At 50.9% G+C, this 10806-nt stretch overlaps 1 long non-coding RNA gene across 1 annotated transcript; it reads left to right on the top strand.

Moving 5' to 3' along the window:
* The first annotated feature begins 708 nt into the window (after positions 1-708).
* LOC136304065 (uncharacterized) lies at positions 709-2505 on the top strand. Its single transcript, XR_010724369.1, has 3 exons — positions 709-731; positions 1883-1946; positions 2495-2505. It is a non-coding gene; the product is annotated as an uncharacterized lncRNA (long non-coding RNA).
* Positions 2506-10806: the final 8301 nt, after the last annotated feature.

The raw sequence follows: 10806 nt of genomic DNA, 5'->3' as shown, positions 1-10806 counted from the left end.
TGAGCTGCCGTGTTTAGGCCCCAGCTTGCTGGGATTCTGATAGGGGCCAGCCTGGAGCAGGAAGGTTCCCTGTCTGCAGAGGAGGGAGCATGCCAAAGGCACTGTGCTCAGCCTTGGTGGATACGTAGGGGACGCTGTGGTCTGGGGACACCTGTCCCTCTCCACAGACGTGCCAAGTACCCACAGGCACCAAAAGTCTTGATGTGACAACACAAGCTCTTTGGGGCAGTTTGTCCCCGGGAGCTTCTTAGCTGTGCTTACCCGGGAGCATTTCAGAGACACACTGGGGACGTGGAGTTGCTGTTTGAAGACAGGGATTTTGGTGCCTTGGTTGCCAGGTTGTTCTTTTGGTAAAATGGAAGCAGAGGTGGGCAGGGAAGCAGAAAGAAATGGCTGAATTAATGTGAATTGTGGGCAGAAAGGTGAAAAAGCTGAGCCTGACAGCAGCTCCCAGTCACTGGCTGACAGCACCTTCCTAAGGGCTTGCATTTAAAATGGGATCTGGGGCTAATCTCTGCCAGCCACTTTTCTGACACAAACTCTTTTGTTGTCTCAGATCTCCACAGGCTCTTCTATTGAAGCTGCTGCAGCAGCAGTGTCACCTGAAGGGGCCTGGCCTGCCCCAGCTGAGCACTGGAGCCTGGGCAGTTCCTTCATCTCCAGCACTGACAAAGCTGCTGCTCAGCAACAGGAGATGGAGTATGATGAGGATGACTTCCTGGGGTTCATGAGTACGTCTTGTGTCTTTCTTCTCTGAGGGACAGTGTATTGTGAGCACGCGTCAGCATAGCTGGACCCAATGATCCTCCTCACTTGGGTGCCCTTTGTGATTCTACAGCACAAGTCATTGAAGCTGCTTCTTGCCCAGAGCAGCTGCCGGTCCTGTGCCCTCAGATAAGACCTAGTGGGGCTGAGAAGAGAGCCCAGCTGACTCTCTGTCTCCCGTCACCTGTTGGCACAAAAGGGCACTGATGTGCACCTGGGTGTGTCTGCTCTCCAAGCCAATCCTGCCGTGTCCTCAGTGGGGGCACCAGCTTGGAAGGGGCTGGGTGTGGCCGTGCCTTCTTGCCATTGCTTGTCAGTGCTGGTGCCTGGGCTTTGGCAGCTTTGTGGCGGTGGCTGCCCTGGCCCTGAGGGCTGGTGTGAGTGCCGAGGCTGGAGCCTTCCTTAGCTGGGAGAGTCCCGCTGCCGGCCGGCCGCTGCAGCGCGGAGCTGCCCCGAGGCAGCAGTCCCTGCTCTGGGCCGGCTCCTGCATGGCCTGGGCTGGGCTCACAGAGGGTCAGCATCTCCTCTGGGCAGCTGTCCGTGTCCCGCCGGCACCTGAGGAGCACTGCTGTCCCTGCTGCCCTTGCCCGCTGCGGGAAGGTGGGCACGTGTGCGGGGCTGAGAGGGCGAGTGCAATGGCAGGGACTGATCCCTGCTGTCAGGGGGAGGAGAAGCAGTGTGGTTCTTCACGTGGGCCACGGGCAAGGGCGTCTTCCAGCTCAGCCTGCTCATCAAGGGTGAGGGTCCTGCTGCTGAAGGCCCCTTGGGATTGGTTAGAGCATGAGCTGCTTGGGTTTACAAAGGGAAAGGCATTCTTTTGGTAAAGTGCTGCAAGGTGGGGAAGATGCCCTCCTCTCCTGGGAATGCATCTCCCTGTGCTTTGTTTCCTTTCAAGAGATCTCTTCAAAGGACTGTAGAAAATCATTCTCTGTGCTGGCCTGCTTGTACTGCAGAGCTGCCTGTCTTGTTGCAATTGTTGTTGTTGTTGTTGTTACCCAGCTGGCCACAAAGGACTCAGAAGCCCAGACTCTAGAGCCCCAGTGGGGCTGCCTTTTGTATCTCTTGGATGGTGGGATGTCGGCTTTCAAGTGAGCATCTTGCATTTTGTTTCCCTCAGGGCAAATGGTGAGCACAGAAAATCCCCGGAGGAAATACACCGAAAAGGAAATTGTTGGCAGAGGGTGAGTCCAACCACAGTTGCTTCTACACAACCATGGGGCAGGCGATTTGCTGCTGGAATATCTATCAAGTGTGAAGTCAGGCAAACTGCAAACACATTCAGACACTGGGGTTAGTCTGCCCCATCTCTCAGTACCAGCCAGAATTTGTGTGGTAAGAAGGCATTATCAAAGGTACTTGGATTTCATTACCAGAAACAGCAACCTACCCCCTATCATAGCAGTCAGATAACACTTCTCAGGAGCATTTCTTCCCAAGAGTTTGCTGAAGGAAATAGTCTGTGCTGAGGACAAAAACCGCCCAGTTTAGAAACTGAAATCCAAGATGAAAGAATCACCTGGCCTTTTGAGCTGAGGCACTAAACCCCAATGCTTCAGAAACAGGCCCAGTGCCCATGCACTGGAGAGGAAAATGCATCATCTGCCTTCTGGCAGAGCCCTCCTGCATGCTGCAGGTTGGAGGCATTTCCAGCAGACATCTCCTGTCTGGACTGCCTTTCACTCCAACGTCTAAATGGCTTCTCCTTTCTTTGCTGCTGTTTTGTTTCTAGGGCTTTTGGAGAGGTTTGCAGAGCCATCGACACTGCCACAGGAAGACAGGTAAATGTCAAGAGCCCCTGCAGATTCTGCTGCTCTCCAGGGCTTTCCTCTCTCGTGTCAGCTGTGGCTGCAGCTGTGGCTAGAGCTGTGCTGCAAAGGCACAAGAAGCACAGACGGGTGCCAGCCAGCCAGCTGCATTTGGGACAGTCTTTGTCCTGCTCAGCTGCCAGAAGGAAGGCAAGGAGGGCAGCGGTTCCTTTCAGAGAAGGACGCTCTCCCTGGCTCTCAATTGCTCCAACAAAGGTGGTGCCTTGGAGCATCTCACTGCTCTCTGGGGCTACGGCTTCAGAGTCCTGAATTCCCATTTCTGGCTGCCAACAAATACATCTGAATGTTCCTGGCAGTTCCTTAGCCACCTGCAGTGCTGCACTTGGGAACTGCACGTAGGGAGAGATCTGCAAGGCGTCCCTAAAAGCCCCAAGCTCTGCCTATAGCCCGAGATGTATCCACAGAGTACCAAGGCACGCATTTCTTCCTCTGAAGTACAGACAGACAGAGAGTGTGCTCAGAGCTTTGGGGATGATAATTGACACACCATTTTTAACAAGTGGACAAGGCAAAATGTGGTCAGTGGCCACGTGTCCTGGAACTGGCCCCCAAAGGAGCAGAGAAATGAGCTGTAGGAATGTCAGTTCCTAATTACTCCTTTGTCTAATTACAAGGCACTTTGGCACGGCTTGGTGGTGTCATTGCAAAATCTCTCTCCCCATGTGTGTTTTGGTCTCATTCCACCAGCTTCTAAAGTTACTGATTTTCAATCTCATTCTAGGTGGCCATCAAGAAAATCTATCTTCGGGGACCGAGCGAGATGGAGGATATTGTTACTGAAATCACGGTCATGAAGAGGAATATGAGTCCCCATCTCGTCCATTATTTAGACGGGTGAGTGGTCGTGGTCTCATCCCATGAAGGTTTGTTTACATAGTAAAAGCATGCAAAGTTAAAACCCCACTTTGGACACTGGCAGAAAAGAAAGCTGGTAATTATTGCTTCATTATTATTTCTCTACTCATCTCCAATGGATGGGAAGAGAGTGCAGTTTGTCTCCATGAGTCATCCCTGCCTTTCCAACACATAGTTGAAAAATTGTTCAAAAACCTGCATCAACTCTACCACAAGAAGTCAGTACCCTGTAAGCTCACTGCCTCCATGTTGTCTCAGGATGGATTTTTTAAGGTTTCTTCAATGCTGATGAAGCATGCTAGAGAGGATTTCCCTTGGATTGTTGCCCCTCTTTTCCATGGCTCTCCATACCAGGAACACTAGGTGCTTATTTCCAGAAATATCACGGTGACAGGTTTTTCATCTTGGTTGTTACTAAACTGCACTTTTTGTTTGCTGGCCATCAGAGACATCTCCTTTTTCACAGATGTGCTGTTCTCCTTGAGACTGCACAGACTGCAAACAACCCACAGCCTGGAGGGAATGTCTTTAATTCTTTTAATTCTGTCCTTGTCACAAAGGGACCCAAAAACAAGAATCAAGCAAAGGAACCAACGAATGCATGTTCATCTGCATGGCCTTGTTTCCTTCTTTCAGCTACCTTGTGCATGAAGAACTGTGGCTGGTGATGGAGTACATGGATGGAGGCAGTCTTTATGACACAATCCAAAAGACTCGCCTGAGAGAAGATGAGATTGCCATCATCAGTCGGGAGGTCAGTCGGGGATCCCAGCTGTGCTTCCCAGAGCTTGGGCAGGATTGTCTGGGAAAGGGGCTCAGAACAGGAGTGATTCCGTGAGCCAGGCTTTGTTTCTGTGTGGCTGATATGCTCTGGGCAAGCAAGAGCCTCTCAAGTGAACTGCCTGCCAGTGCCCCTGCACTCACTGGACTCTGTTCCTGTCCTCTTCTCTCCTGCTGTTGCATTCTCACTCTGGCTCTTGTATTTGCTCTTCTCCATCTTGCCTCTCTAAACTTTGGCCTGTTGGCACTGCATTCCTTGCCTGTAAAAGCAAAGGTGGTGGTGGTGGTAGCATTTGAAAGGAACAGCAAAGAAGAAAGAGAGACTCATTTCTCTGAGTCCTCAGCTGGAAAGGTTAGCAGTGCAGCCAGAATGCTCTGTACTTCTGAGCACATCCACTGCAGCAGCAGTCATCCTGGCTGGTTTGCAGGGCAGAGTCTACACCAGCAGTTGCTGTTGCTCTTTGGCAAGCTGACATGCCTTTCTTTAGAAAGGTGCTGCTCTGCCTGTGTTGGAGCAGCGAGCTCTTGCCCTCAATGGCACTGTGTTCTGCCATTACTCCTCATTCCCCTGGAGAGGGAATCTTGGAGAGCTGTTTCCTTTCTTGTGTGATGAAATCACATCACTGATTTTTGCCCTCCTGTTTCTGGTTTCTCTCTCAGTGCCTGCAAGGACTGCATTTTCTCCATTCCAACCACGTGATGCACAGAGATTTGAAGAGCCTCAACATTCTCCTCAAAACGGATGGCTCTGTCAAGCTGGGTCAGTATATTCTTGGGCAGATGCAGCGTTCCAGGGATATGTGGGCTGTGGGGCTGCTTTTGAGTGAGTGCCAGCCCCCCCAAAATGGTGCTGGTGGCAGTGCAGGGAGCCTGTTGTGAGCTGACCACATGGTGGCAACGTGCACAGACCTATGGCAAGGATCGAGCAGTGCACAGTGGCATTGCTCTGTGTGTGTCCCTTCCAGAGGGAGGGGACTACAAGTCTAAAGCTTCAGGGGAAGAAAAGACACTGCTGGAGGCCGTGTAAAAAATGTGGGGATTTTTGAAGCAGCCAGCACCATATTTCCTTGGCTAAAGTCCTGAGGAAACAGAGCAGGGACAGTTGTCCAGGAGATTCAAGAGCACATTCTCAAACTTCTACTGGGAAATTCTTTTGCGTGCTTTCCTAATTGCACAGGATTCAAATAAAAACGGTCGTTTGCTTTCTCCCCAGCTGATTTTGGCCTCTCTGCTCAACTCACCCCTGAGCAGAGTAGACGGAGATCGGTGGTCGGGACTCTTCAGTGGATGGCACCTGAAGTGAACGGTGAACCCTATGGCCCCAAAGTGGACATATGGTCTTTGGGAATCGTGGTCATTGAAATGGTGGAAGGAGAAGCTCCTGACTGGGAGGAAAATTCTGCCATGGTAAGGTGTAAATACTCTCTGATCCCGCTGTCTTTCTCCCCCATCCCACGTTCTGTGTGCCATTGGACAAAATGCCATTGCCATCCGCTGGAACTACTTCCACCACAGTCCCTTTCTGAAAATGTCCCGGCAGCACATCAGCATCTGCTGGGGTTTTGGTTGCATCCGTGGGGGAACTCAAGCCTTAGCCCAGGCAAACAATCTCCCTTCTCAGGCAACATTTGGCTTTGGCTTAGAAGTCGTTCCAGCTCTTTTGGCTTTGTAGACGTCCCTAATAGCAGCAAACAAGCATCTTAGAAGTGGTGTTATCTTTCCTGAAATGAAGGAAAGTAACCCAAACCCAAGAAAGTTTATAAAACAGTGGTTTGGAGAGAAGAAGTGCACCCCCATTCTTCTCACAAGGAAATTTGCCTGAAACCTTGACAAGAGGCTGTGAAGGCCACAGAGTCTGTTGTGCTTCTTGTGCGGTGGTGCTGAAACACTTAGTGACCGTCTTTCTTTCCTAACCCAAGCCGCCACCTCCATGTCACCAAGATGAAGCCTGGCCATGTGGAGAGCCTGCCAAACCCACCCCTTTGTTTCCTGGCACTTTCTAGGATGGCCATACCATTAATGCATTGACTTGAGGATCCAAATGAGCAGAGGGCTACCACATGGATGGCGTTTCTCCCTCTTCTGCTTTGACCACCAAAATTTTCCTTTTGCTGCCTAAGGGAAGCTGAAATTTGCAGTCTGATGAGAGACGGAGGTGCACGTGTTTCCTGTGTGCCCAAAGAGGCATTTTCGTCCCAAGACATTTGTGCATGCATCTTCATGTGTCTGTGTGGAAGATGGGATTCCAAATGCTTGTTTCCTTACCTGAGGAATAACTGAGGGATTTCCTTTCTTTGCTTGCAATTCCCATTGTTTTCAAGAACCCAGGAAAAAGCTTGATGCCTTTGGTTTGATGGCAGCTGTGCTTAAGGGACCAACAAGTGCTGCAGAGATGCTTTTCATGTAATTATCTTTGGAAATAGTAGAGTGAGTTAGTAGAGCAAAGTCCCTCTTCCAACTAGCCTGTCAAGCTGCTCAGGTGAATCCTCAGAGAAGGAAACCTGCTTTTGCTGCTATTGTTTTCACTAACAAGGTCAGTCAATGAAATCAGCTGCCAAGGCAAGATCTGCTGGATGCTGGAAAAGCTGTGGCTGCATTGGGCTATAGGTGTTTTGTTGGTCCAGGAAAGTCATCTCTGCCTCTGTGCCACGGCAGAAAGTGCCACTGCAGAGTGCAGCTTCAACCGTGGCATCTGGGAGAGCAGTTCCAGACGTGAAAGAAGCAGGTGAGAAACTCATCTTTCCTTTTTCTCCAGGCTCGACTCCTGAAAGCCACCAAAGGGATCCCAAAGCTGCAGCAGCCCAAGCTCTGCTCACCTTTGCTGCGTGACTTCCTGAGCTGCTGCCTGCAGAGAGACGAGGAGCGGCGCTGGTCTGCCAAGGAGCTGCTGCAGGTAAAATGCCAAGGGGCTGCAGGGGAAACAGTGTCCCAGGGACGGGCTCCTCCTGCACTGAACGGCCAGGCATCAGGGGAGCCTCCTCCTCTTCACCTCCACTCTTGGTGCTGTTCAAATGAGAACAGTCAGGAATCCTAGACTGGGCTGGGCTGGCAGGGGCCTGTAAAGCTCATCTGCTCCGCGTGCCCTGCAATATGACCAGGGACCTCTTTCAAGAGATCAGGATGCTCAGACCTGAGATATTTCCAGGCCTGGGGCACTTAGCAGCTCTTGCAGCAAGCTGTGCCAATGTGGCCCCACTGTTGCTCCTTCGACCTACTCTGATTCAATCTCCTTTTCCTTTGAAAAATATTGCCCTGCCTTTGAGGCTCTTAGCTTGCAAAGTAATGGTTCATTCTTGGTTTCTTTTTTTCTTTGTGCAGCATCCATTTATAACATCAGCCAAGCCTGTGTCCAGCCTGGTGCCACTGATCACTTCAGTGAAAGAGTGGAAGGAGGAGACAGGAATCAGACAACTGTTTTCTCCAACACCACTATAGAGAAGGATTGTAGAATAGGACTGCAGAGTAGGATTGCAGCTAGGACAGTGGAGTAGGATTGTAGCATAGGATTGGAAATAAAGTTTGTGAAACCTCAACTCGTTTCAAAGATTGTCCTCCTTCTGAGCCTCTGAGAAAGCTCAACATTTTCTTCTGAAGTGTCAGTTTTTTCTTAGAGGTGGAGAGTGACATTGATGGCTTCTTTGGTACAGTTGGAAAGTGGGGAAGGCTCTCCCGAGGGGAAGCGTGGCCGTGCTGGGCACAGCACAGACCGGTGGCATCGGCCGTCCGGAGCGTGCACAGGAGCAGAGAAAGGCAAACCACAGCCGAGGGCTGCAGGCCTGGCTGAGGATTGCCACCCTTGTGCCGGCTGCCCTCTAACTCCTGGCCAAGGCGAGCAGTGTGTGCAGCGCTCTGGGCACAGGGGAGGGAGCCGGGCTGCTCCGCAGGCTCCTGCACAGGGCAGCCTCCTTCAGGCACGGCGTTTCTGCCGGGGGAAGCGAGGCCAGCGGCAGGCAGGGACAGCTTGTCAGGTCACATCTGCAGGAGCCGGGGCCTCACACGGCTCTGGGAGGAAGCGCCTGCAGTGCTGGAGTTGTGCACTGAGCCAGAGCAAAGGGGTGAAATGCAGAGTGTTCTGCAGAAATATTCCGGGGCACCAGGCCAGCCTGCTTTGAGCTCTCTGGCACACAGCAAGCACTGTGCAATGCAGCCCTGAGCTGCTGGGAGAGGGGTGTTAGAAAGGAGCCAACTCTTAGATGAAATTAAATGGGGAGACAAAGTCATCAAAGCCAAAGAGAACTGTTTCTTAGGAAGGATTCACCGGAGCTGGGTGTGTATCTCCCTCTCCCAAGAGCCAAACACACACACAACACACACACAGAAAATGCTGCTATTTATGGCCTTTCCCAGCCCAGGGCGAACCGTGTCCCCTTTCCCTTTGGCCGGGAAATAGGAAACTTGTATTCTGTCCCCACCGCCTCCTTTTCTGTTCCCTCCCCTCTTCTCCTACTTCCCTTTTGGTTTGGTCTTCACGCTGGCCCCTCTCCCAGCTCACAGCAACACCCAACAAATCAACTAGAACCAATCCAAACCCTAAATAACAACCCCAAGAACCAACAGCTTTCGTTCCTTCTTCTAATAACCCTGCAGCTGCAGCAAAATATTACCTCCTATCTCACTGAGGGAATCGGGCATGAGCCTGTGGCTCGTGCTTGAGCAGTGAACTGATTTGGAAGGGAGCAGAAGGGTTTCAGTAGGCAGTTTGTGTTTTTCTTCTGAATTGCTGAAGGAAAGACACACTCTGGCTTCAGTCAGCAAAAACATTTTCAAGGTGCATTGAGGACATGCTTGTGAGCAATTCCCAGAGAAGGCAGGTTTTGAGAAAATGTTGAACTGTAACAAATTGTGAATTCCCTTTGCATTAACAGAGTGTTGAGCCCTCTATTCCCCCAGTGCAGTGATTGATGTGTGCAAGTGGCTACCTTAGCCTTGAGAATAGAGTAGTCTTCCTAAGAATGTAGCTGGAATGAATTCAGGGGGAAAAGAGTGGTTGTAGGAGGCTCTTGGGCATCAGAGGAGAATTGCAGGAATGGGATGTTCCCCAAATGACCACCCGAGACTCTCAAGAGAGCCCTACTCTCCTGTCAGTAACTTCTGAGAAGTGGTTTAAATATGTCAACTAATTTGAGGGAATGTTTAGCCTGTGAGTTTCAGCAAAGTAATGAGTAGGTCTTATTTCCATGGTTACAAATGAGTAGGTGGGATTTCTGGCTGAGCACGTGTTAGGAAAGTGATTCCCCACGCACCCAGCACTGAAATAAAGTCATGCCTCCTTTCTCACACCGAGCTGGCACCAGGGATCGGAGCCCTTCTTGGTAACTTTGATTTTAGTTGCTTCTATTGAAAGGTGAAAATGAAACCTTTTCCAGCTGTTCCCCTCGGGTTTACATTTCCGGGGGCCAAAGCTCTGTGCTGCAGGTGGCCCGGGTGTGTGCAGAGCAATGCAGCCTCCACAAAGCCCTTGGTTTCCCCACAAGTCGTCATGATTTGTTGCCAGGTGTGCCCAGCTGTGGCAGGAGAAAGAGCCCGCAGTGCAGTGGGCGCCGGGCCCTGCCCAGCCAGGGCTCTCTGGCACAGAGGAGCAGCAGCAGCACCTTTCAACCCACTCCTGCCCTGGCCTCACCTGGGACACAGAAGCCTCTGGAAATCAGCACCACCTGGCGCCTTCCCAGCCTGGAGCAGCTCCTGCTGGTGGGCACATCCTGCACTTCTGCTGCTTCCAAACAGGAATCAAGGCACAGGGGGAGACGGACATACAGAGAAGCCCTGGGCTAGTGCAATAAATGGGCAAATGCATGGGGGAATGTGTTAGGAATCATTTCAGCTGTCATGCCAATCCTGCCTTCGCTCCTTTTCTCCCTTCACCTTTCCTGTTCTTTTCCCTCTCACATTTCCACTCCTTCCCCCTCTCGAGTCTCACAGTTTTCCTGTCATGTTTGCCTCCCAAGTTTTACTTCTTTTCCCCACCCTTTTCAGCTCCCTTTCCTCACACTTTGCCTCTCGCACTTCCCCAGCTTCCCGCTTTTTCCTGCTTTTTTGTTCTCGCATGATTCTCACAATTTTCCCCTCACTTACCCTGCCCTTTTCTCTCCTCATGCTTTTCTCCTTTCCTCAGTCATTTTTCTCCAAGTTGTCTCCTCATGTTTCTCACTTTTGCCCTCGTGTTTCCCAGGCTTTCCCTCTCCCATTTCTCCCACTTTTCCCCTCACGTTCATCATTCTTTCCCCCTCATGTTGCTTATACTTTTCCTCTAGCATTTTGTGCTCTTTTTTCACTCCTGTTTTCTGTCACTTTTCCCATCCAACTTCCCACGCTTTTTTTCCCCCTAATGTTTTCTGCCTTTTTCTGCCCTCTGGTTTCTCCCTCTTTTCCCCTCAGGATTCTCACAATGTTCCCCTCACATTTGCTGCCTGTTTCTCTTTCTCTGCCAGTAATTTTCTCACTCTCTTCCCCTCACATTTCCCTCCATTTTTTCCTCTATGTTTTTCAGCCTTCCCTGATTATGTTTCTTAGAATTTTCCCGTCATATGTCCTGCCTTTTCCTCCTCTCACCTTCCTCTCCTATTTTCACTCACGTCTTCAC

This window comes from Chamaea fasciata, unplaced genomic scaffold (assembly GCF_029207755.1).
Source record: "Chamaea fasciata isolate MVZ Bird 193981 ecotype frontalis unplaced genomic scaffold, bChaFas1.0.hap1 SCAF_46, whole genome shotgun sequence".
Taxonomy (NCBI): domain Eukaryota; kingdom Metazoa; phylum Chordata; class Aves; order Passeriformes; family Sylviidae; genus Chamaea; species Chamaea fasciata.
The sequence above is the reverse complement of the archived record's forward strand: the minus strand, read 5'-3'. Positions and strand labels throughout refer to the sequence as shown.